The sequence below is a fragment of the Desmodus rotundus genome, chromosome 1 (genome assembly GCF_022682495.2).
Source record: "Desmodus rotundus isolate HL8 chromosome 1, HLdesRot8A.1, whole genome shotgun sequence".
In the NCBI taxonomy this organism is placed as follows: Eukaryota; Metazoa; Chordata; class Mammalia; order Chiroptera; family Phyllostomidae; genus Desmodus; species Desmodus rotundus.
The window spans coordinates 166,515,446-166,538,233 of NC_071387.1; the positions used below are offsets into that span (position 1 = coordinate 166,515,446).

Sequence of the window (22,788 nt, forward strand, 5' to 3'; positions counted from 1 at the left end):
TTGTCACCGTAGGGTTTCCTTGGCTCCTTCTGTGTCAGCATTTCAAGGACAAAGTGTGGTAGACATAGAAGAATAATAAGAATTATTAAGGGACTTTACATATAGAGGCATTTTTTCCCCCTGTAATACAAACTAACACTTCCCAGAAAATCTTGCCATCTGCAAAACTTGGTATAAAAAATAATAGGATATATGGGGAAATTAGGGCCAAAGTAGACCATTCAAATCTCATGCAACTCTGATCAACCAAGACAATCACTGTTCCCTGGGGAGATCGCTTGGAGCACTGTGGCTGCAGCTGAGTGTTTAGAAGCTGCATAGGGGGTATTAAAATGCTAAAAGCAATAGAGATGAGAAGCTGGTAACTCTTTAATCAGACTGGGGCTGGCAGGGGTGGAAATGGCCCTCTGAGTCAGTGGGGCCATTGTCAGGGTGGGCACAGGAGGCAGGGCAGCCTCACTCACACAAGCTGAGAGCTCACCAAGCTGGGGTGCACCTACTGGGGGAGGTAGTCTTGGATACAGGTGCTCATTTTAAAATCTCTGGAATACAGCAAAAGGTTTCCTGTGGGTGATGCAGCAGCTGGGCCTCAGGCCTTTCTGATTTCCATTGAAGATCATCGTTCCACTCCTACTACTCTTGCTGCTCTTGCTTAGGGAAACCCACCCATGATATGATAAAAATCAATGTGCAATTTTCACATCGCAATGTGAAATCTTAATGTGCAATTACTTGCAGTCTAACGTGCAATTTTCACATTACACTGACAGCATTCCTCTATTACCAGTCACTGATGGGGCAACTCGTGTTGCAGAAGCACACTGGGCAGCAGAAGAGAATGTGGTGTTATCTAATTCTCACAGCTCCAGGAGGCACTGGGGCAGTGGTTCTCGCATCAGTGTGCACCAGAATTACCAGGGGGGCTGTTAAAACATTGCCGGGTTTCATCCCCAGAGTTTCTGAGTACATAGAGGTCTCAGGTGAAGCCCAAGAATTTGCATTTCTAAGAAATTCCTAGATGACACTGATACTGCTGGCCAGGGGGTCACATTTGAAAACTACAGTACCAGAGATATGGATAATTGGCAGGATTTTGTGATTTGCCCAAGATTGCTGCGGGGAATGGCCCCAAGGTGGGCCTAAATCTTGGGCCATTATAATAAGGTGACTATGCCTGAGGAATTGACCTTTGATGATTGATAAACACTTAGGAATGTGCTGGGGTTGGTTTCAGTGATTCCTCTCACCTAGTTAGCAGCAGATGTGGGGCTCAGGGAATGGGTTTCTGGTCAGCAGGAGCTACACGTGGTTGTGGGGACCTGGGCCGTCTATACTTCCAGCTGGGGGCATGCTGGTTTATTTATCATTTGTTACTTAAGACTTATATCTAGTGCATGTCTCTTACAGTCCAACTGTCCCAAACACAACTTTTTACTTCCCATTCAGCCACACTGCCCCCTACAGACTTACCTGACAGGAACCCAAGTGGGGGCCTAACTATGACTTGCTTATGCTCCTGTTTAGTGTGGTCTTGCTTCAGGGAGATGTGACACAGGTGTGTGGCAGAATAGCGAGCCCAAGTCTGAGAGCTGCTCTGTCTGACTAGCAGACATCTCGAAGGTGGACTATTAAGGTTTTAAAATTTGTGGTGTGGTATAACCACAGCGATGAGATTGTTGTCCATTATCATCATAACGAAAACCCCTCCCAACGGCATAAAGTTGTGGTTTATTACTATGTTATGGTTGTGAGATTGTAGACTGAATTAGGAATGGAAAAACTTGTCGCCTATTATTACTAAATGCCTCTAAACATTTCAGGAGACAGTTCTATACCCTGCGAACATGACATGACAGAAAGTGCTTTGGAGTCAGGCAAAGTGTGATTTGAATCCAAGCTCTGTCACTTACAGATTGTGTGACATTGGGCAAGTTATTTGTCTAGTTGAAGGCTCTGCTTCCTCTTCCATAAAGTGGTGTGATGGTACCTACTTCACTGGTTACATGAGGATGGCATGACCAGCTGTCATTCAGATGTGCCTCCTGAGGCTCAGACTAGCCATCTCTTTGGTTTCTCCGAGGTTTCACAATGGACCCAAGAAAATTCTTATCCACTGTGTTGCATTCAACCTTAACCTTGCACGAACAAACAAACAAACCCCAGAAACCAGTCAGCAGGAGCATCTCAAGAAGACAAAGTAGAAGCTTGCTGGAAATTGGTTTGGTTGAGGTTTCTGGTTCAAAGCATCATGAAACTCTCAGTTTTCCCTAACTTCTTACTAACATATATCCAAAGACATAAAAAACAAAAGGTAAAATTTACAATGACACTGAAAAGGAACTCATCACCTAATTCCAGAATGATGAAAGAACAGACAATAATTATGAGGCAGATGGAGAGAACCAAGACTAACCATTGTAGCTTTCAGCTTGTGTCATACCCCTGCTTTGCTTTTGTGATTTGAAGACCTAGAGCCTGTGGCAAACAGAAAACTTTGGTGCTGTAAGGGGTGAGAGTGCCTCCCTTTCTGTTTCTCCCTCTCCTGCCTCCTACCACCACCTGTCCCTCTGCCTCTGGTCCCCACTCAGGCTTCCATCTTGTCATATTTAGGCCAACACCCCAGATCTCTGAAAAGAAGTGACCGGGAAGCAGTGCGGTGCTGGCAATGGTCGAAGACCTGTGAGTGTGGCAGATACACCCTAAGGGGATTTCAGAGAGTCAAACCCTGGAAAAGTCCCGGTCCTTTTGAGTCCAGGTGCTACATGTGACTGGCTTCTAGCCAACGGAAAATGGCAAAGGTGATAGATGTCACCCGTGTGATTATATTTCAGCAGGAAAGAGTCCCCTGCTGGTCTTGAAGAAGGAAGTCCTGTGTGTGAGAGGGCCTGAGAGGGGGTTGTTTGCAAGGAACTGCGGCACAGCGCCCAGGTGACAGTCAGCAAGAAGGTGGGACACTCAGTCCTCTAGCTACAAGGAACAAATTCTGCCAACTACTTTGTGAGTTTGTTAGAGGACCTGAGATCCAGAAAGAACTGCAGCCCAGCAACACCCTGCTGGCAGCCTTGTGAGCAGGGGACCCACGGAGGTTGTCCCTAGACTCCTGACCCATGGAAACTGTGAGATAACAAATATGTGTTGTTTTAGGTTGCTAAGTTTGTGGTAATTTGTACAGCAAAAGAAAAGTCACACAGAAAAGTAATGTTAGTTACTGTCTCTATGAAGTAAGCATTGTGTGAGAAATAGCACCCTGGGAGCAGTGCGCTGGGAATTAGAATGACTGTACACGGACTCTGAAACCAGAAACCAGATAGTGGAGGTCAGAGGAAGGTGCCACTTCAAGAAGACAGGAGTACAGTCTGTGGGAAGTGGAACTTTGCCTGGGAGCTGTAGACAGAAACCTGTCCTACAACTGTAAATCTGATAAGGAGATTCCATGCAGGTGACCAGACTCCGGAGGTAGGTGGGGGGAGGAGAGAACAAAGAAAATCAACTTTTCATAAGTTTGCCAAGAAACACCCAGGAATAATATGAAGAAATCTATAAAATCTTGATGGGGATTGAAAAGAATGCTCCCGTGGAAAATATTAAATTCTTTTTCTCTACAAATTTAACGTCATTCTGATAAAAGCCTTAATGGAGTTTTGTTTAGAATTGACAAAAGTCTAAATTACTGAGAAGTATGATGACTTAAGAGCAGCTAAGAGATTAAAAAAAAGAGTAATGAGGGAGACTGTCTTATCCTAAAATAAAGCATATCTTAAATCTCTAATCATTGTAATTATGTGTTATTAATTCAGGAAGAGGTAGACAGCTGATTTCACAGAAAAACAGACCCAAGGACATGTGTGTGTATTGTGTGCATTTGTTTCGTTTTGGTACATCATAAAGGTTTATTTCTGATTACTGGGGAAAGGCTGGATAGTCAACAAAAGTATTGGGGAAAGTGACCAATAAATGGGGACAGACTATTTAATATCACTACCTCATACATGCCACACACACAAACAAACTTTGATTCATTGATATTTAATTGTAAAAGGTGAATATTTATAGCTTAAATAGAATTTTGTTGTCCTTGGTGTTAGAAAAGGCATTTCTAAGTATGACACCAAAGCCGAGGACCCTAAAAGGAAGAGTTCTTACAGTTGATCACACAACCAGTTAGAACTCTTCTGTGCTAACAAATTCCACCAAGTACTCCAAACGCAAACAAATAGACAAAGAATTTGTAACATAAATGTCAAAGTGTCCTTAAGCTTTGAATTTTACAAATCAATTAGAAAAAGATAAGCAACCAATTGGGAAAAGGAAGCAAAGCTAAAAGAGCCAACCAGGCCCCGGCTGGTGTGGCTCAGTGGATTGGGTGTTGTCCTACAAACCAAAAATTCGCCAGTTCCATTCCCAGTCAGGGCACAAGCCTGGGTTGTGGACCAGCCCCCTGGAGGAGATGTGTATGAGAGGCAACTGATTGATGTTTCTCTACCTCTCTCTCCCACCTCCCTTCTCCTCTTTCTACAAAACAAACAAACAAACAAACAAACAAGCAACCCATAAAAAGAGGCAACCACAAAATACAGCAGCTCATGTGCTTGCTTTACTCTACATGCCTTTTTTGCCTTTCAGAAATCTCGATTTCTCAGGCTTCCAGGAGCAGCAAGGTTGGGGGTACTCTACTGCTGGCCACTATCACAGTATTTTTCCAGAGATGCAGGTTCTAATCATCTTTCTGTCAAGGTTCATTTTCTTCCACATTATCCAGCAATTTCTTCCATGTTAACCAGCAAATATTCAGACCTTCCTTTTATTAAACAATCTCACTAAATGGAGATTTTATATCTGTCCACACTTTCACCCTAATGAATACATCCATTGCTAAAGGCTATTTTATTAAAATAATTATTTTTCAAAATGAATATTTCTTTATCTTTTTATGATTGTGGAAGCAACTCATGCTTCTTGTAAAAGCAATTGTGCTGTGTGGAAAGATGTAAAGATGACAGTAAAAACACCCTTATCTTGCATCCAGAGATAACTCCTATTTTCATTGTGTGTGTGTACACAAAAATGCAAATACATTCACGCAAGCACCTGTTTATATTTTTACAAAAATGAGGTCATATTTTTCCCACTTCAACAATATATCATGGATATCTCCCCATGTTAATAAATGTAGATCCACCTTGTCATTTTAAATGGATGCATATTACTCTTCAAAATGAATGTGCCATAATTAAACCAGTTTCCTACAGATAAAATTTAAGATTTTCTAAGTCATTATAAAGAGGTCCGTAAATGATTTCTTATGCATGTTTTTGGCCATGGGTCTGCATATTTCCTAAGAATAAGTTTCTAGAACAGATGATCAGTTAATTGTCCTGAGGGAAGAAAGAGCCAGACAAGATGATTTGATGCAATAGCAAACTGTAACTATTGGGGAAGGGAAGAGATAGTGAGTTTATCACAGTCACTATCACTTGAATCTGTGCCCAGCCCAGCCCTTTGAACACAGGTTTGGGCTCTAGACAGAGAGAATTTCCCAGCACCACTGCTTCCAGATTTTTCTAACAGTGGAGGCAAGGGAAGGGAGGAGAGGAAAGAGAGCTGCTTCCCTCCTCAGGCTGATACGCAGCACTGTGGAAGTCCCAGGATTGGTAATCTGAGCAGGGGGCAGCCCAAGCGACTGGACTTGTCCGTATGCACTTGTGAGAGCCCCATGGGAACCACCACAAATGTAGAGCGGGGGTGTTTTCAGGGGACTTTTAAGGGCAGGTGCCAGTGAAGTCTGAGTCATTGCTCTTGCCTGATCCTATCGATACCCAGTGCCAGGTGAGCCTTGGAGACATTCAGATTATACTGTAATTATGTATGGGTAAAAACCAACTCTGTGTGCCAAATGCCTCCAAAATATTGAATACACATGCTAGTCTATTTTTACACACATACATCAGTCTTATCCTGTTTGTCATTTTATAGTCTGAGGATGGTACCTTGGGGTGTGTTCTTTCTTTCCTGCTGTGTACTCATAGCGAACATAAGGCCTCTTGGATTCTCTTGACAGACACTTACCAACTCAGCTATATATGATATAAATTCTTTCACCTCTTTATCTGGAATTTGGCTAAGAGATTGATTCTCTTAAACAAAGATTTAAATGAGTGCCAATTATACAGAGATTTTCTTTTATCTTTATTCTCACTTCCTAGCACACTGCCCTCCCACAGTTCCAAAACCCTGGGTATTGAACAAGGAGGAGCAACGTAAACTCTGAAGTAGGAGAATTTGGTGGGCATTGCTTATTGTCACCCTATATTCATCCCCCTTCCTGCCTATTCTTCTTCCAAACTGAAGAAAGTCCAATTTATTCAGGAGCTAGGTAAGACCCATTGTTTCAGGCCATATCCCAGTCCCAAAATATGAATCATGATTAGTCAAAACCAGTCACGATCACCTTATTCTGCTTGACCTTTGGTTGGTTAAAGGATGGCATGTGATCTTGTTTGGGCTAGTGAGATATAAGGGGAAGCCTACAGAAGTAAGCTCAGTTTCCCAAATGGGAAGACAAAGTCACTCAAGAAGACATTTTTCTCTTCCCCCTTTGACTTCCCTGTAATTGGGAGGTGATGAGTGGGTTTTTTTGGTTATGCCACCAAAAGCATTCCTAAGTGGTACGTGGTGTAAATAAACAAGAGTGGCTTCATTATACAAGACCATGAATTCTGGAGCCACATTGCCTGGACTCAAATCTAACTTCTTTCATGTTCTAGTTTTATAACTTTGGCTGGGATAACCTTTCTGTGCCTCAGTTTCTCTATCTGTGAGATAGAGATAATAGTAGTACCTACTTCATGGATTGTGCTGTGTAGTCCAGAAGAAATATCAAAATTCAGCTTGACTCCTTTACGGGGTCACAGCAATATACAGGTGTCCAAAGTTATAAAATTGTACCTAGATTATAATAAAAGAATGTAAAATCTCTATGATAAATTGAAATTATATCATTTTAAGTAAACTTGGATTGGGAAATGGCTTGTAAAATTTTTCAATCCTTATCATATTTATTATGGCCAAATATAAAATTGTTAGCCTCTGAGATAGCCTAAAATAAATGTTTGGGATTTTCCATTCTCATAAAACAAAAGAGCAGAGTTATTCCACATGTAAGTCTTAGGCTTACTCCACCCTAAAGAGTGGAGCCTGCCTGCCTTGTTACTGTAGTTCTAAACAAGTTCATGTTTCTTTCTTTTTCTTAATGATTTTTTGCAAAGATTTTATTTTTGGACAGAAGGGAAGGGAGGGAGAGATAGAGGGAGAGAAACATTAATGTGTGGTTGCCTCTTATGCACCCCCTATCAGGGACCTCACCTGCAGCCCAGGCATGTGCACTAGACTGGGAATTGAACTGATGACCCCTTGATTCACAGGCCAGCACTCAGCCACTGAGCCATACCAGCCAGGGCAAGTTCATGTTTCTTTATGTGGCAACCTTTTTTCTCAATATATATTATTCCTTCCTAAATTTCTATTTTTTTTCCAGAACTTTTTCTAACTCTGAAAGAGTTTGCATTTGTGCCTATATGTTTCTTATGGTTGTATTCTTATAAAAAGATTAATCAACAAACAACTTATGTTAATGAGGTATCATGAGAAATACAAAGGAAGCACAGACACCAGGCTTGCTGTCTTGCTGGTTATAGTCTTGTACATAAGGGCATGAAGTCATACAATGTTCTACTTTTAGAGGTGGATTTATTGAGCATGACACATTGGACATTTATATCATGGCTGACAAAAAAACTCAGAGGTCTTCCCCTGCCATTTCTGATGAGCAGATGGCTACTTGAGGAGAACAAGGCAAAGATACATTTAAACTCGGTGCTCGTGAGTGCACTTGGAATTGTCTCTTGTGGGGCATCCTGGCTTTCAACTCCAAGTGAGTTGCACTTTTCTGCCAAATAACTCTATGGTAATGGAGTATTAAGAAATAAATCCAACATTCTCTCTGGGGTTGCCTCCTTCTTGACTCAGAAGAGAAAGGTAGGTCTGGATTTTGGCATAGTTGGGAATATGGGAGCAACCATGGCCAACTCCCAGGCTGCTAATCTGCTTGGGTGTCATTTGCTTCAGGCAAAAACAAGGATTCAGAAATCGAAGGCTTTTTTTACACCAACAATGAAATATCAGAAACAGAGAATAGGAAAAAATCCTATTTACTATAGCAGCAAGAAAAATAAAGTACCTAGGTATACATTTAACCAAGGAGGTAAAATATCTCTACTCAGAAAACCATATAAAACTGAAGAAAGAAATTGAAGAAGATACAAATAAATGGAAGCACACACTGTGTCCATGGATTGGGAGAATTAACATTATTAAAATATCCATAGTACCCAAAGCAGTCTATAGATTCAACACAATTTCTATTAAAATATTTTTATTTCTATTAAAATATATTTATATTAAAATATTGATGGTATATTTCACAGATCTAGAACAAACACTTCAAAATTTATATGGAAACAAAAAGACCCCAAATAGCCTCAGCAATCTTGAGAAAGAAAAACAAAGTAGGAGGGATCACAATACCTGATATCAAACTATACTACAAGGCCACTGTAATCAAAACACTCTGGTACTGGCATAAGAACAGAGACGTAGATCAATGGAACAGAATAAAGAGCCCAGAAATGAAGACCATGTCTCTATGGTCAATTAATATTTGACAAAGGGGGCATGAGCACACAATGAAGTAAAAATAGCCTCTTCAATAAATGGTGTTGGGAGAACTGCTACATGCAAAACAATGAAACTAGACCACCAACTTACACCATATACCAGAAAAAGCTCAAAATGGACAAAATACTATATAAGTTGTGATGCCATAAAAGTCCTAGAGGAAAGCATAGGCAGTAAAATTTCAGATATCCCACGTAGGAATGTTTTTGCTGATATGTCTCCCTGGGCAAGGGAAACGAAGGAAAAAATAAACACATGGGTCTATATCAAAGTAAAAAGCTTTTGCGTGGCTGAAGAAACCACCGCCAAAATGAAAGGGAACTGCCTGTATGGGAGAACAAATTTGCCAATGATACATCAGACAAGGGATTGAGCTCCAAAATATATAAAGAACTTACATGATTCAACGCTAGGAAGACAAACAATCCAATTTAAAAAATGGGCAAAGAACCTGAATAGACACTTCTCCAAGGCGGACATACAGATGGCCCATAGACATATGAAAGGATGCTCAACATCACTAGCCAACAGAGAGATGCAAATTGAAACCACAATGAGATATCACCTCACACCTGTCAGAATGGTCATCATTAATCTATAAACAAGTGCTGGTGAGGATGCAGAGAAAAGGGAACTCTAGTGCACTCTTGGTGGGAATGCAGACTGGTGCAGCCACTATGGAAAACAGTATGAAATTTCCTCAAAAAAAATAAAAATGAAACTGCCTTTTGACTCAGTGATTCCACTGCTGGGAATTATACCCTAAGTATCCCAAATCACTAATTCAAAAGAACTTATACACCCCTATGTTCATAGCAGTGCTATTTACAAAAGTCAAGTGCTGGAAACAACCTAAGTGCCCATCAGTAGATGAACAGATCAAAAAACTGTGGTACATTTATACAATGGAATACTACACAGCAGAAAGAAAGAAGGAACTCCTATCTTTTGCAATAGCATGGATGAAACTGGAGAATATTATGCTAAGTGAAACAAGCCATTCCATGAAATACAAATACCATATGATCTCACCTATAAGGGGAATCTAACGAACAAAATTAACTAATGAACAAAATTGGCATGGAAACATGGAACAGAGTGACAGTGACCAGAGGAGTGAATGGATAATTGTGGAAAGAAGGGGAAGGGACTAGTTAAAGAACATGTGTGAATGACCCATGGATGTGGACAACAGTGTGGGAATGGACTGTGGGAGTGGGGGGGTGGGATGGGCAGAAGAGGCCAAAGAGGGAGACTGGAGCAACTGCAATAGAATAACAATAAAAAAAAGAACCCAGATTATGCTGAGGCTCTGACTCTAGGCTTCAATTTTGTACTTTTGCCCTAGGTAACAAAACATTCACAATGACATCATTCTGTTTAGATTCAAAACTCCCTTCTGCCTTGTAATTCTGTAATGCTCTGATGATGTCTAAGAAAACAATCATTCTAGCGAGCAAACATTAAGTATCCTGTCCTCTGGCAATGGGGTCCCAGTGTCTGATGAATCAGGGGAGAAGAATTTAAATATGCTAAAACCACCTCCGTTTGAAATCCAGTTACCTGAACCAGGCATTAGTAGATAAAATTACTATATGCGAGGATCAAAAGGTAATTTAGTGATCACTTTGACTGTTGTTCTCAAATGTTAGCATCTACCTGAACTGCTTGGAGGGCTTGTTGAACACAGATGAGTGCCTGGAGTTTCCGATTCCATAGGTCTGGGATGGAGCTCAAGATAAGTGGATAAAAAAACTCTGCTACCTTTACACAGTGGAATACTACTCAGTTGTAAAAAGAAGGAAATCTTACCCTTCTCAACAGGTGGAACTAGAGGGTATTTTGCTAAGTGAATTAAGCCAGTCAGAGAAAGACAAGTACCATATGATTTTACTCAAATGTGTAATATAATGGACAACATAAACGAACAAACAAAATAGAAACAGACTCAGAGATAGAGAACAGGCTGACAGCTATCAGAGGGGAGAGGCATTGGGGGCTGGGTGAAAAAGGTGAAGGGATTGAAAAAAACCTCATAGATGCAGATAACAGTATGGTGATTACCAGACGGAAAAGGGATTGGAGGGAGGTAGAAGGGAGTCTAAAGGGGATACCAGGTGAGGGAAGGAGACTTGACTTGGGGTGGTGAGCACATAACACAATATAAAGGTGATGTATTATAGAATTGTACACCTGGAACCTATATAATTTATTAACTAATGCCATCCAAAGAAATTCAATGCATAAGAATAAAAAATAAAAATAAAAAACTTGCATTGCTTACAGGTTCCCAGGTGAGGTTGATGCTACTGGGCCCAGCACCATACCTGAGTACCTTCAATTTGGAGAACTTCTGCACTTTACAATTAAGGAAATCAGAATGGAGAAATTGGTGGATTGTCCCAGGTAACTGAGAAAATTGAAGAGCTAAAACTAAATTCAGTTTTTTTTTTGAGTTGGGCTCATTATTCTTCATTCTACAATACTATGTATTTGCTTAGGAACAATAGGACATTAGAGATCCCAGATCTTTGCTTTTTTTCTAGGTGACTGTAGACTCTGGGAAGTCATGTAACCTCTTCATGGTCTCAGTTTCGTAAAATGGGATAATAGTAGTAATAGAACTATAGGACCTACCAGATAGAGTAATTGTGGGGATTAACTTATAATAATTTATAAAGTTCTTAGAATCAGGGCTTGGAAACTGCTATAATTGTTATAGTTATTATTATTAAATATTAATTATTTCCAATTAATTTGAACTTGTATTAGCAAAGTTTCACTTTATCTAGTCAGACTGGTTGGCACAAGGATAGTAAAGGTGACTAAGGAAGAAAATTCAGAATGTGACTAATCCTAGAGAGGGTGATTTCATACAATTAGATTTTAGATCTTCTCAATTATCTACTCCGCCCCTCTCTTCCTATGTGGGGAACAGAGAAATCATGAAGAAATTAAGTGACTTGTCCAAGCTTTTATAGCAAATTAGTAACACTGCCAGTTCTAGAATTTAGTTTAATTCATCAGTTTCTTAGTGTATGCAGTATTCTGAGTGTAGCATCATAGTATTCACTACAGATTTGTCTTTATTGCCTATTGCTAGGAATGTAGCTGAATTGCATAGCTGACAACAGACCACTATTCAGTATCATTTTTCTTTGCTTCACATGCCTTTTCCCTGAACCATTACCCCCCCCCCCACACACACACACCTTTTTTGGTTATTGTGCCTGCATAGGGTGAAATGAGATAACTTTATTTCCACTAAGTTCTAAGGATACTCAGAAGAGGATTTGAACTTACCAGTTATTCTATACTTTCTCCCCTGTCTTCATTGTCTCAAGATGAGTCAAAACCACTGAAAGCAAATTACTGTTCAACTTAAAAATAAAGACTCATTTAAACCGTACAAATTCCATTTTGGACAGTATAAGGTTAATAGTGCATAGAAAAAGAATTCCAGCAGCCCACAAATCTAAGCATAATTATGTATGAACATGAGGCTTTTATTGCTGTCAAAATTAATCACTTTTCAACTTCCAGCTGTTAAAACCCTTCTGGCTGCTCTCCAAGCAATTCCCCTACAGTTACTTTTCCTTCAATTAAATTCTGGGGTAGTTCTCAGGCTCCTGTTACATAAGCAGCAATTTAAAAAATGGACTTCTTGGGGTGTTCTTTTTTCTTTTCTTTTCTTTTCCCTTCTTTTCTTTTCTGTCTTTTTTTTGTTTTTGCTTAAACCTAGAAAATGACAGAATATGAAGTTTGCTTCTCTTACTCTTTCAGCTCCACTTTTTCTTAAGCATCAAGCCTACAGAACAAGCAATGTGGGATTAAAGTATTAGTGTTTATTATTCAGCACTTTATGTGTGTGTAGTGATTCGTAGTAATTTTTATCAGCCCTTTCTCTCAACTGTCCTCCAAGGTACGTGAGCGTTGTTATGTTTGCTGTGTACAATCCCACCCACTTTTCTCCCCCAGAAACTTTGCAGAACGTGTAGTTTACAAATCTTCAGTACTGGGTTTAGGCCTCATGTTATGCTACCATTTATTTCTAGAGTAATAGTTACCCTCATGGCTCCTTTCCTTAAGTGTACAGGTTTGTCATGGTGGCAATAATCTTGGCCAGCTTCCCAGAAGTTCCTGTGGTGGACTGAACTGCCCTGATTCCAAAAGCAACTGTAGGGAGGCTAGTGGACTGTGAAGGGCACAGGCCCATGGCAAACTATGGCCATTGTGTTGAGAGTGAGTCCTCAAGGAGATTCAGAAATTGCCCCAGTACATTATTTTGGTGTATGAGTGGAAATGCGTTCACATCTTTGCCTTTACTTGGCAGGGAACTGAGTGCCTGCATACAGATATTGTATTGGAAGTGCTGCCTTTCCATTCTTCATGGCTGGGATTCCAAGTGATTAGTCCTTCTGTCCTGTTTCAGAGCTCTCCAAAGATGAATGAGGACTAAAGTTTTGCTCTGCTGGGACTGGGAATTTTGATCCCTCTCACTCCCCCTGTGATATCAGGTTGCAGGTCCTTCAATATTTGAGTTTGTGAGTCGGTTTCATTTCCCTGGTTTGCCTCTCTCAGTTCCTTCTGGTGGCGCCTACCCTCTTTGAGTCTGGGATGGAGAGCGCCTTCCCTGGTCACTCCTGTAGTTCCTTATACCCGCCTCCTCACCCATGCTGCTTTATGCTGTTGCTGCGTGTTAAGTTCTATAATGAACAGATGTCTCTCATTTTTAGTCTCTGTAATTTCTGCTATCATCTTCTACTTTCATGCAAAATTAACATATTTCCAGATGCTGATTCTACCCTGAGCCTTTCTACTGATAGTAGCATCCGGTGCCAGATCTGACACTGGGCAGGGGGTACGAAGATGTCCTTATGGCAGAGATAAAAGAGTGTAGAGGTCTTGTATGTCAAAGAAAAAGTAAGAATGCAGCAAACACCTTGTCCTGCCTCTCCACGGGTTGTGAACATGCAGTTCTGTGCTCCCTCCACGATGTGGTTGAGAAGAGAAACTGCAGATGCAGGGGAATCTTCATTCCGTTCTCGTCATCCTTACTCTAAGGTGGCTTGTCATTAAAAACGCAGGCTTTGCCAACCACAGCCAGTCTGGACTAGGACACTGAGCAAGATTCCATGTCCAAACAGGAGTCCTGCTGGTGAGTGGACTGGGGAATCATCTGCAGGACTTTGCTGCAGCACTAGTCCTCTGAGGCTGCCTTGGTTGACAATAGCCTGCTGGTCAAATCCTATCTTTACTCATATCCAGCCCAAGAAAGTGGCTCAAAGCCTGAGCTCTTGGCAGGAATATGGAGAATATGGAGATTACTTCTCTAAGAAGTAATCAGATTATCTGCTTCTTTACTGTAGTTTACACTGCAGTGAAAAATCTGTGTCACCCTCTCCCTGCCCTTTCATAAATTTGCTCTAGTATGACTGAGTTGATTTACTCCAGTCAGGGTCATTTGCTTAAACCTTCTGAGACTGACTTGATGGTGTAGAGTGGACTGAGTCAGGATGAAGACCAGTTCTGACTTTGACAATCAGAAGCCAAAGACTCTTCCATTGGGAAACTGCAAAGACATCCAAGGCACAGGTCAAGTTGTGAGGGCCAAGGCCAGGAAGGACCGCTCGTGCAGTGGTGACGCTGTGTTCAGCAGTTAATAGACTTTCTCTCCGTGGGCCAGGTCATTTCTTCCAAACGGCCACACGTATAGTGTTTGTTAATTGGCTTATATAACATATGCATGGATATTGCTTTCCAGTGTAAACACCTTGCTTGTATTTTATGTGTTTGTTTCCTTAGTTTGATACTCCATGGGTGGTTTGGCAAGATTTGGTGTTCTCTGGAGCTTTAGATTCTATGATTCTAACTCCAAACATTTCACCAAATTCTACCCAGAAGTAATTAAAAACAAATATACATGCAATCAACAAGTTGGGGAGAATTCTGTTTGGAATTAGAGTCACTTTGCAGTTGGCAAAATACAGTTACACTAATTTATATTGCTCTTATTCCATCTGCTTTCTAGTTTAAAATGTCCTGGATTGCCTCAGACTCTGTATATGCAATATTTTCCATTTACTAAAATTTCCTGCACAATCCATTTTATTTTTCAGAGAGCTTTTGAAAATGATATTGGTTAGTTTCAAATTTGCAAAGTCTAGTTTTATGTGATATGAATCCTGAGCTTATAAACGGATAATAAAGCCTGAAGTGATAACCAAGGGAACTTTTAGAGATAAAATGTTTGTGCCAGGGACTCAGTGCAAATCATGCCAACAAATGGATATCTTGGAGCAGCTGGTCTTTGCATTCTCCAGTTCTTCTAAGGCCTTTCTCTCACCACCCCGTCTGTGCTGAAATGCATGCTGCCCACATGGCTTCGTGGAACTGCTTTATTTTGAGCCGTGGAGGCACGCATGTTTATACATTTGTTTCTCCACTACTTGATTCTGCAAGGGGAATACATTATGAGTAAAAATGTGGAAGAGTACAGGAACACAATACTGTATTAAAAAAACACTTTGATGTCTTGACATGACTTTACCATACCAGTTACAGAAATTTCTGATTCCGGGCGTGGTCGGGGTGAGAGGGTGGTAGCTGACCACCAGGATCCGGCACTTCTCCTAACTGTCTGTTCATCTACCAGCAGTTACACTCGCCCACTTCTGTTTCGAGCACTGGGGAGGGGCAGGAGGGATGGAAATCTCAGAGCGAAGGGACTCATCCGTTCCAGCCACACTGCCTGATCAACTGATCAGTAGGCTTTTTGAAGACAAATCAGTAGGCTCTTTCCATGGCAACAGGCATTGTTTAGAACACAAAGGATTTGGAGCTTTTTTTTTTTTTGTCTGGAAACGTTACCAAGGATTTTCTGTTTTGCATCTTTGAGCTTATGACACCATTATTTAGTTTAGTTTTTATTCTACAAAATTGCCTTCACATTAATTATAACAATACTTTACATTGGCATTCCATCTTCTAGTTTCCAAATTCTTATAGAAGTTCTATACTCCAGTGAGCAAGACTTAATTGGAGCCAGAAGAGAAGGTATGTTTATTTTATTGTTGTGGCCATGTAGATGAACTTGTCCAAGGTCATAAGGTAAATTGGTGGCAATGTAGGAACTAGATCAGAGTCTCTTGACCCCTAATACAGAGTTCTTTCTGCCTAAGAAGTCAACATTTAATTGAATGATGGTCATTAACTAGTGGTGTCCTTCATGAAGATGGTTCCATCTGTGGTTGAAGTAGGAGGTACCTTGAGCTTTCTTAATTAGACACTCACATGGCGTTGGTGGTTTTTAGTTTGTCAGAATAGCATCTGTTGCAATGACATCTGTCATTCCTACTTTGCCTGTTGGACTTTCTGGATAATCCACAGCCTTTGCTGAGAAGGAGCCTGCACATGACCTATTTCTGGAGCCTCACTAGTCTGCCAGTGGCACTCAGGTTCCAGAGGTAGCTGACTACTTTGAGTTGCTTGAAGCTGTGCTTCCAGGCATCCGGGAAGTGCATTTCTGGCCTTGCAGCATGCACCTGCCGTAGCGCTCCGTTCAGAAGCTGCCTGGTTATTGCTGTCTTCTCCGTTCCAGCTCAGCTCCAGGTAAGGTTCAGGGATGGGCTCTGCTCCTCTACTGATAGTTAGGCTTTATTCTAGGAACTTTCTTTGTTGCTGGTGTATTGCCTGAAATTCTGAAAGCTTCAGAGGTGAGCTGATTTAAAAGGGTGACTGTGGAACATCTCAGTTTTGCATACCTATAAAAAATAGGGTAGATTTTTCTGCTTCTGACTGCTGTGAGGAGCTTGAAGCTGGATTTAATGCTACAACCACCAAAACGATGTGCTAGTTTTTGTGAAGCTGCAAAGAGTAGAAGAGACCATCATTAGTTTTTAGACAACTAGCACATTTTATTTTTCCCTGTCTTCCAGTCGCCAGAGTTCAGTAAGAATGTCCAAGGACATATATGGTTTCTTTGCAGTTTAAGTCGGTCACTAGTGAATTGACATATCAGCCTCTCTGGAAAGAGCTCTTCCTCTTGGCTTTTAGAAATGTGCCCTGGTTCTCCGCGTCAGGGAAAATTTCTAACCAGGCGTGACTTATCTAAGATCTGCTCAATCTCCATTTCAAAGGCTTCTTCTTCACTTTCTACGTCTTTTCCCACTCCGCCATAGGCTCTGTACCTTTTACCTACGCACTATTATCTGCCGTGCAGCCACAGCTTGGGCTACCTTTGATAGCATCTCTGCACCATCATTGGACATATTTTCTTCTCAAAATTCACCTGACTCCTCCTCGTGACATGCTTTCTCTTTCTGCTTATGATAAACAATAATTTCCCTTTAAAAAGGAGCCATTATAATGATTACTGTCATCACTACCACATCACCACCATTTCCCCCTCAAGTGCATTGAACGCCTACACTTTGCCGAGCTCTGAGGACACACAAAAAGATAGAAAGAATTTCTGCCTTGGGAGAGTTTACAGTCTGTCTTCAGGAATGTAAACATGATTTGTAACTAATAGTGTCCTGTCTTGTTTCTAGTATAAAACACTGAAATGCATTCCCACAGGGAAATTATAGGAATATGGTGCCTTGGCCAAAAAGTCCATTTAGTTTTTTACATAAAATAAAAACACGTTTTTCATTTTCATCAGTAACTTTATTGATTTGGATATTTTGAGTATGTTGGCCATCTTCCACGTGGTATAACGTTGATTGTTCTCAATCAATGTCTCAATTTGATCACTATCAACTTCAACTGGTCTACCTGCCCGTAGAGCATCATCATCCAGTGAGAAATCTCCAGTGCGAAACTTCACAAACCACTTTTGAGACAGTGAGTCACAGCACCTTCTCCATGCACTATACAAATCTTATTTAGCATTTCGGTTGCATTTTTACCTTTCTTGAAATAATAAAGCACAATATGCCAAAAATGTTGCATATTTTCTACCATCTTTAATATCAAAATGGCCAAAAAAAATTCATCAATTTTGATACGCTTTAAAAAAAAAAAGCACGCTGATATGACAGCTGTCACAATATAGTCTAACACAATTGTTTTGAATGAAGTTAAAGACAGCTAAGCACTACTAGTGCCATCTTACAGAAAAAACCAAACAAACTTCTAGGCAACCCAAAACTTTTGATAGGTCAATGGGGAGATATTCAGAAGAGGCAGGAACCTTTAAAATCATATCACATGGTGCTCGCTTCGGTGGCACAAACACTAAAATTGGAAAGATACAGAGAAGATTAACATGTTCCCTGCGCAAGGACGACACGTGAATTCATGAAACATTTTGTATTTTTGAAGCATAAACAGTAGGAACAAAATAGACAGGGATGTTAAGAATCGCATAGGAAATGGAAAAGCCAAAGAACTTACATGTATGACCCATGGGCATGAACTGGGTAGGGGGATTGCTGGAGGGAAGATGGGTACCGAGGTGGAGGGAAGCAAGGGGGGAAAAATTGGGACAACCATAATAGCTTAATCAATAAAACATACATAAAATAAAATATAATAAAATAAATTCGTATCACATCAATGGGTGTTTATAAAAGCCTACCTTTTATCTTGTCTCTCTCACTCCTTCCCGATGACACTGTAGTCACGAGAGATGACAAAACCACGTGGAATCAGCTTGTGGGTGGGCTTGTCTGTTGCTGAGGAGATTCTGTGGATGTTGCCAAAGCTCATTCTGAATTTCTTTGTTGAACCCAGAGCACAGCGGAAGTGATGTACATGACTGTCAGACTAGAGCCTCTGCCAGGCAGAGGCAAGATACGACAAGACACACAAAAGCAGAAATCTTCCTGCTTCTGTAACATTTCCAGCTGGAAAACAAATCAGAGCCACACATTCCAGCCACACTTAGGAAGCACTGAAATATCCAAGTAGTAATCACCTAGGTATGCTAACTGCAGCTCAAAATAATTCTGGGGTTGCCAGCGCCATATGCCTTGTAGGCTTCCAATTAACTCTGCTTACTCCTTTCTTTTCTCCAAGGTCCAATTATTGGGGAAATTCAGCATGTCTACCCACATCCCCACCCCCAGCCATTCAGAGACAGGTTGTTACATGTTAGAAAGTCTGACCATTACAATAATCCGCTAAGCCAATAAAACGCAGGCACTGGAAAAGTTTAGCCCTTGAAGCATGGATGAAAGACTCAAGGTTTATGAATGTGCAATTTTAGTGCTTAAGACTTAGAAGAGACCCAAGAGAAGGATGACCACAAATTTCAGTTTAACTAGGATGCCCCTATTAGTTATTAATATTGCCTCTTTTCTCTCAAAAGTGCTCAGTTTGGACCATAAGTTATATGGTTATTTTGCCTTAAAGATTATCCAGTCCATATTTTAGTTTGGTTAAAATTTAACACAGAAGTTACTTTTCAGCTCTTGCCTCCTCTCAAGCAAGTGGTCTTCTGTTTGCTGCTTACGTTATTGGTGATGGGGTGCTCTCTACTTTGCAAGGGAATGGTAACTGCTGGGGAGTCTTGTTTTGTGTCAAAGTCTTCCTTCCCCTAGCCTCTACCTCTGATTCCAGTCCTGTCCTTTGCAACAATGCAGAGCAAGTTTCTTCTCTTTCACAAAATATTTTCCACGTCGGTGTCCTTATGGCATATTTTTTAAAGAACATACTCATGTTTACTTAGATTACTTTTCCCAATATTTGAAATTTCAAAGAGCCTGATATAATTTTGGACTCTTATATCTTAAAGAGAAAAGCAAGAATTTTGTTAGGCCTAACCACAGAACCCTTAAGTGGAAATCATGCACCTGTGTTTTGGGATCGTGGATAAAAGATAATTTAGGAGTTACTAACAAAGTAACAGTGCCGGCATCGTTAGTGTCCATTTCTTTATAGCTTTCATTTTTTTGTGCATACAGTTCAATTATAGTATCTGGAGAATTTTACAGGAAGAAAGTGAGCATGGTATGAAGAAATGAGCTCTCATTAACCTCTGTTCTAAGCTAGTGGCACAAATAGTGTTCACACTCCTTGTTTTTGAAATAATTTAATTGTTTATGATTGTAAAAATAATTCAGGATGATTGTTGGAGACTCAGAACATCTCAAAAAATAAAGAAAAAATTCTTACTTGCAATTCCACAATCAGAGATAATCTTCCTGGTAATATATTTGGTATATAGTGATCCCCCCTTATCCACTATTTTGTTTTCCCCAGTTTTAGTTACCCAAGGTCAACTGCAGTCAGAAAACATTAAATGGAAAATTCCAGAAACAAACAGTTTTTAAGTTTTAAATTGCATGGCATTCTGAGAAATGTGGTATGATTTTGCTCTACCATGCTCCGTCCTGACTGGAATGTGAACCATCCTTTTGTGCAGCATCTCCACCACGTACACTCTCCCCACCCATTAGTCACTCATCAGCCATCTTGGTTGTCAGGTTGACCGTCACAATTTCGAAGTGCTTGTCTTCAAATAACCCTTATTTTACTTAACAATGGCCCCAAAGTGTAAGAATAGTGATGCTGGCAATTCAGATATGCCAAAGAGAAACCATGAACAGTTTCCCTTAAGTGAAAAGGCATGTATGTGTAGGAAGAAACGTAGTATATACAGGGGTTTGGTATTATCTGTGGTTTCTGGCATCCACTGAGGATTTTGGAATATATCCCCTGTGGATATGGAGACTACTGTATATCTTTTCATTCTTTTTTTCTATGCTTATATACTTAATAATTACATAATTTAACAAAATGAGGATCATATTGATTTATATCATTTTCTCTCTTTTATATTAATATTATATAAATAATTATTTGCCAACATTAAAAAAAGCTTTATAATCTGGTTTTAATAGTCGCACAATACTCTATTGTACATATTTTACATTTTCCTAAAGATTCTACTATTGTTAGCCATTTAGATTGTTTTTAACTTCGTTAATGGTTTAGGACACATCCAGAAATTCTTGTCAATCTCACTGATTACTCCTTTAGGATAGACTCCTATGGATGAGAATTCTGCTTAAAGAATTGTATTGTTTCTTTGGGCTGCCGTGACAAAATACCATAGATTGAGTGGCTTAAACGACAGCAATTCATTTTCTCACAGTTCTAGGGGCTGGCAGTGCTAGATCAAGGAGTTGGCTGATTTCATTTCCTTGAGAGAGCTGTCTGCCTGCTGTGTCCTCACTTGGCAGAGAGAACTCTGGCGTCTCTTCCTCTTCTTATAAGGGCACCAGCTCTGCTGGGTTAGGGCCCCTTCCTTATGATCTCACTTAACCCTTATTTCCTCACAAGCCCTATCTCCAAATACAGTCACACTGGGGATTAGGGCTTCAAACATACTAATTTGGAGGGGACACAAGCATTTAATCCTTAGCAAGAATATAACCCCTTCATCCTCTAGATCTACACATATCAGCTAAAAGGTTGAAGCCACTTACAGTTCTACCCATGAGGTAGACAGAGCCTCTTCCAGCACTTTCTTCTCAAAGCAGAGCATTATCATTTAAAGAATAAATAATCTATAGTAATCTGTTCTTAGAAAAGTTGTAGTTCATTGTTCTAATTTGGGTTTCTTTAATTCCTAATAAGGTCAATATTTTTCATGTTTGTATGCTGTTCATAATTCTTATTTCATGAATTAACTCTTTAGGCTTTCCATTATTTATCTATTTACCCATTTAATTTGTTTATCAATTTGTATGAGCTATTTATAGACTAATAATAAACAACTGATGTTATTTAGCATTTACCATGTTCCATGTTGAGGCCGAGCACATTGCATATAAAATCTCCTTTACTATTCATAAAAACTCCCCATTTTAGAGACACAGACCCAAAACACAAAGAGATTATGCAGATTTTCCATATCAGAAGTTCATAGCCATGGCAACCAAATTACACTTGTGCTCACTGCTTTGGTCCTACTGTGTGCTGGTCTTGTCTTTGGTCACACATATAATTTGTAGATCGAATTTCCTTCCTCTGTCTTCTATATATATCATCTATTACTTTTTATCTTAGAAAACTTTATTTAAATTAAAAAAAAACCCATGTTTTTGTCCGCTCTCTGCTCCCCTGTATTCTGGGAGAGATTTTCAAGTTTATTCAGCTGCTTACTAATTTGATTTCCCATTATCTACTCGACTGTCTTCAGTGATGACTCCATTTCTCTATTGTAGATTCAGCCTCCCCGTCTCACCTAGCAGCCTGCTAATCTGGGCTTCTGTCCTCGAATTCGTCATGTTATCTTTGCATCCCATCATGTTCTTTCAGTTCAGCTTTCTGGCGTTTTGCTCCTGTTTCAGAGAGCCCATATATTCTTAGACCCTAGTGAAGGTACCAAAACATTTCATAGTATTTTCCCTGATTTTCCATAGTAAATCATTTTCAAAGGTGTGTTCATCTTCTTGATCTTTAGGATATTGTTTCCCTTCTTTTGAGCTTTGGCACTTTTTCACAGGGCTTGTATTTAGTTTATTGTTTACTAATCCTTAGATTAGACAGGTTCCCTGTGGATTCAAGGTTTGCCAGCAGGCAGATTTTGTGACTGTTGTACAGACGTGGAATCTTCTCACCCCACTGCTTGATTCTCTGACACTTTGAAACTGAGGGATTTCATGAAATTTTACAACTCCAGCATGCACAACTGTTAGATTCCTTAATCTTTTTTTCTTGCTAAGATAGCTTCAATGTGAGGGTTGTGACCTGCCCCCCCCAGGATGCAAAAGAATCTCAACTTCCTGCTCATTGTTTTCAGTCCACAGACGTGATAGAGAATTTGGACAGGGTGGGAATAGTGGGAGAGGGCAAGCTGGAGAACAGATGATTGTCCTTTTGCTCTGATGCCTTAGAAACATTCGTTAATTGGAGGACAGTTATCCACTTTTTTGTCTGGCGTTGACCTGGGCCTTTTCGAGAGGGCAGACAGAGGGACCAGGAGCCACCTCACTCTCTCTGTCACGTGTGGGCTTCTCTGCTGCAGGACAGCAACAACAGCCAGGCTGTCTCCCCGAATCAGCTCAACAGCTCACTGTCTCCATGAATCGCTTTCCATTC

The 22,788-nt window shown here is 40.3% G+C and overlaps 1 non-coding gene across 1 annotated transcript; it reads left to right on the forward strand.

Annotated features, from left to right (window-relative positions):
- Window positions 1-17,949: 17,949 nt before the first annotated feature.
- Window positions 17,950-18,056, forward strand: LOC112307577 (U6 spliceosomal RNA). Its single transcript, XR_002975063.1, has one exon. It is a non-coding gene; the product is annotated as a U6 spliceosomal RNA (small nuclear RNA).
- Window positions 18,057-22,788: the final 4,732 nt, after the last annotated feature.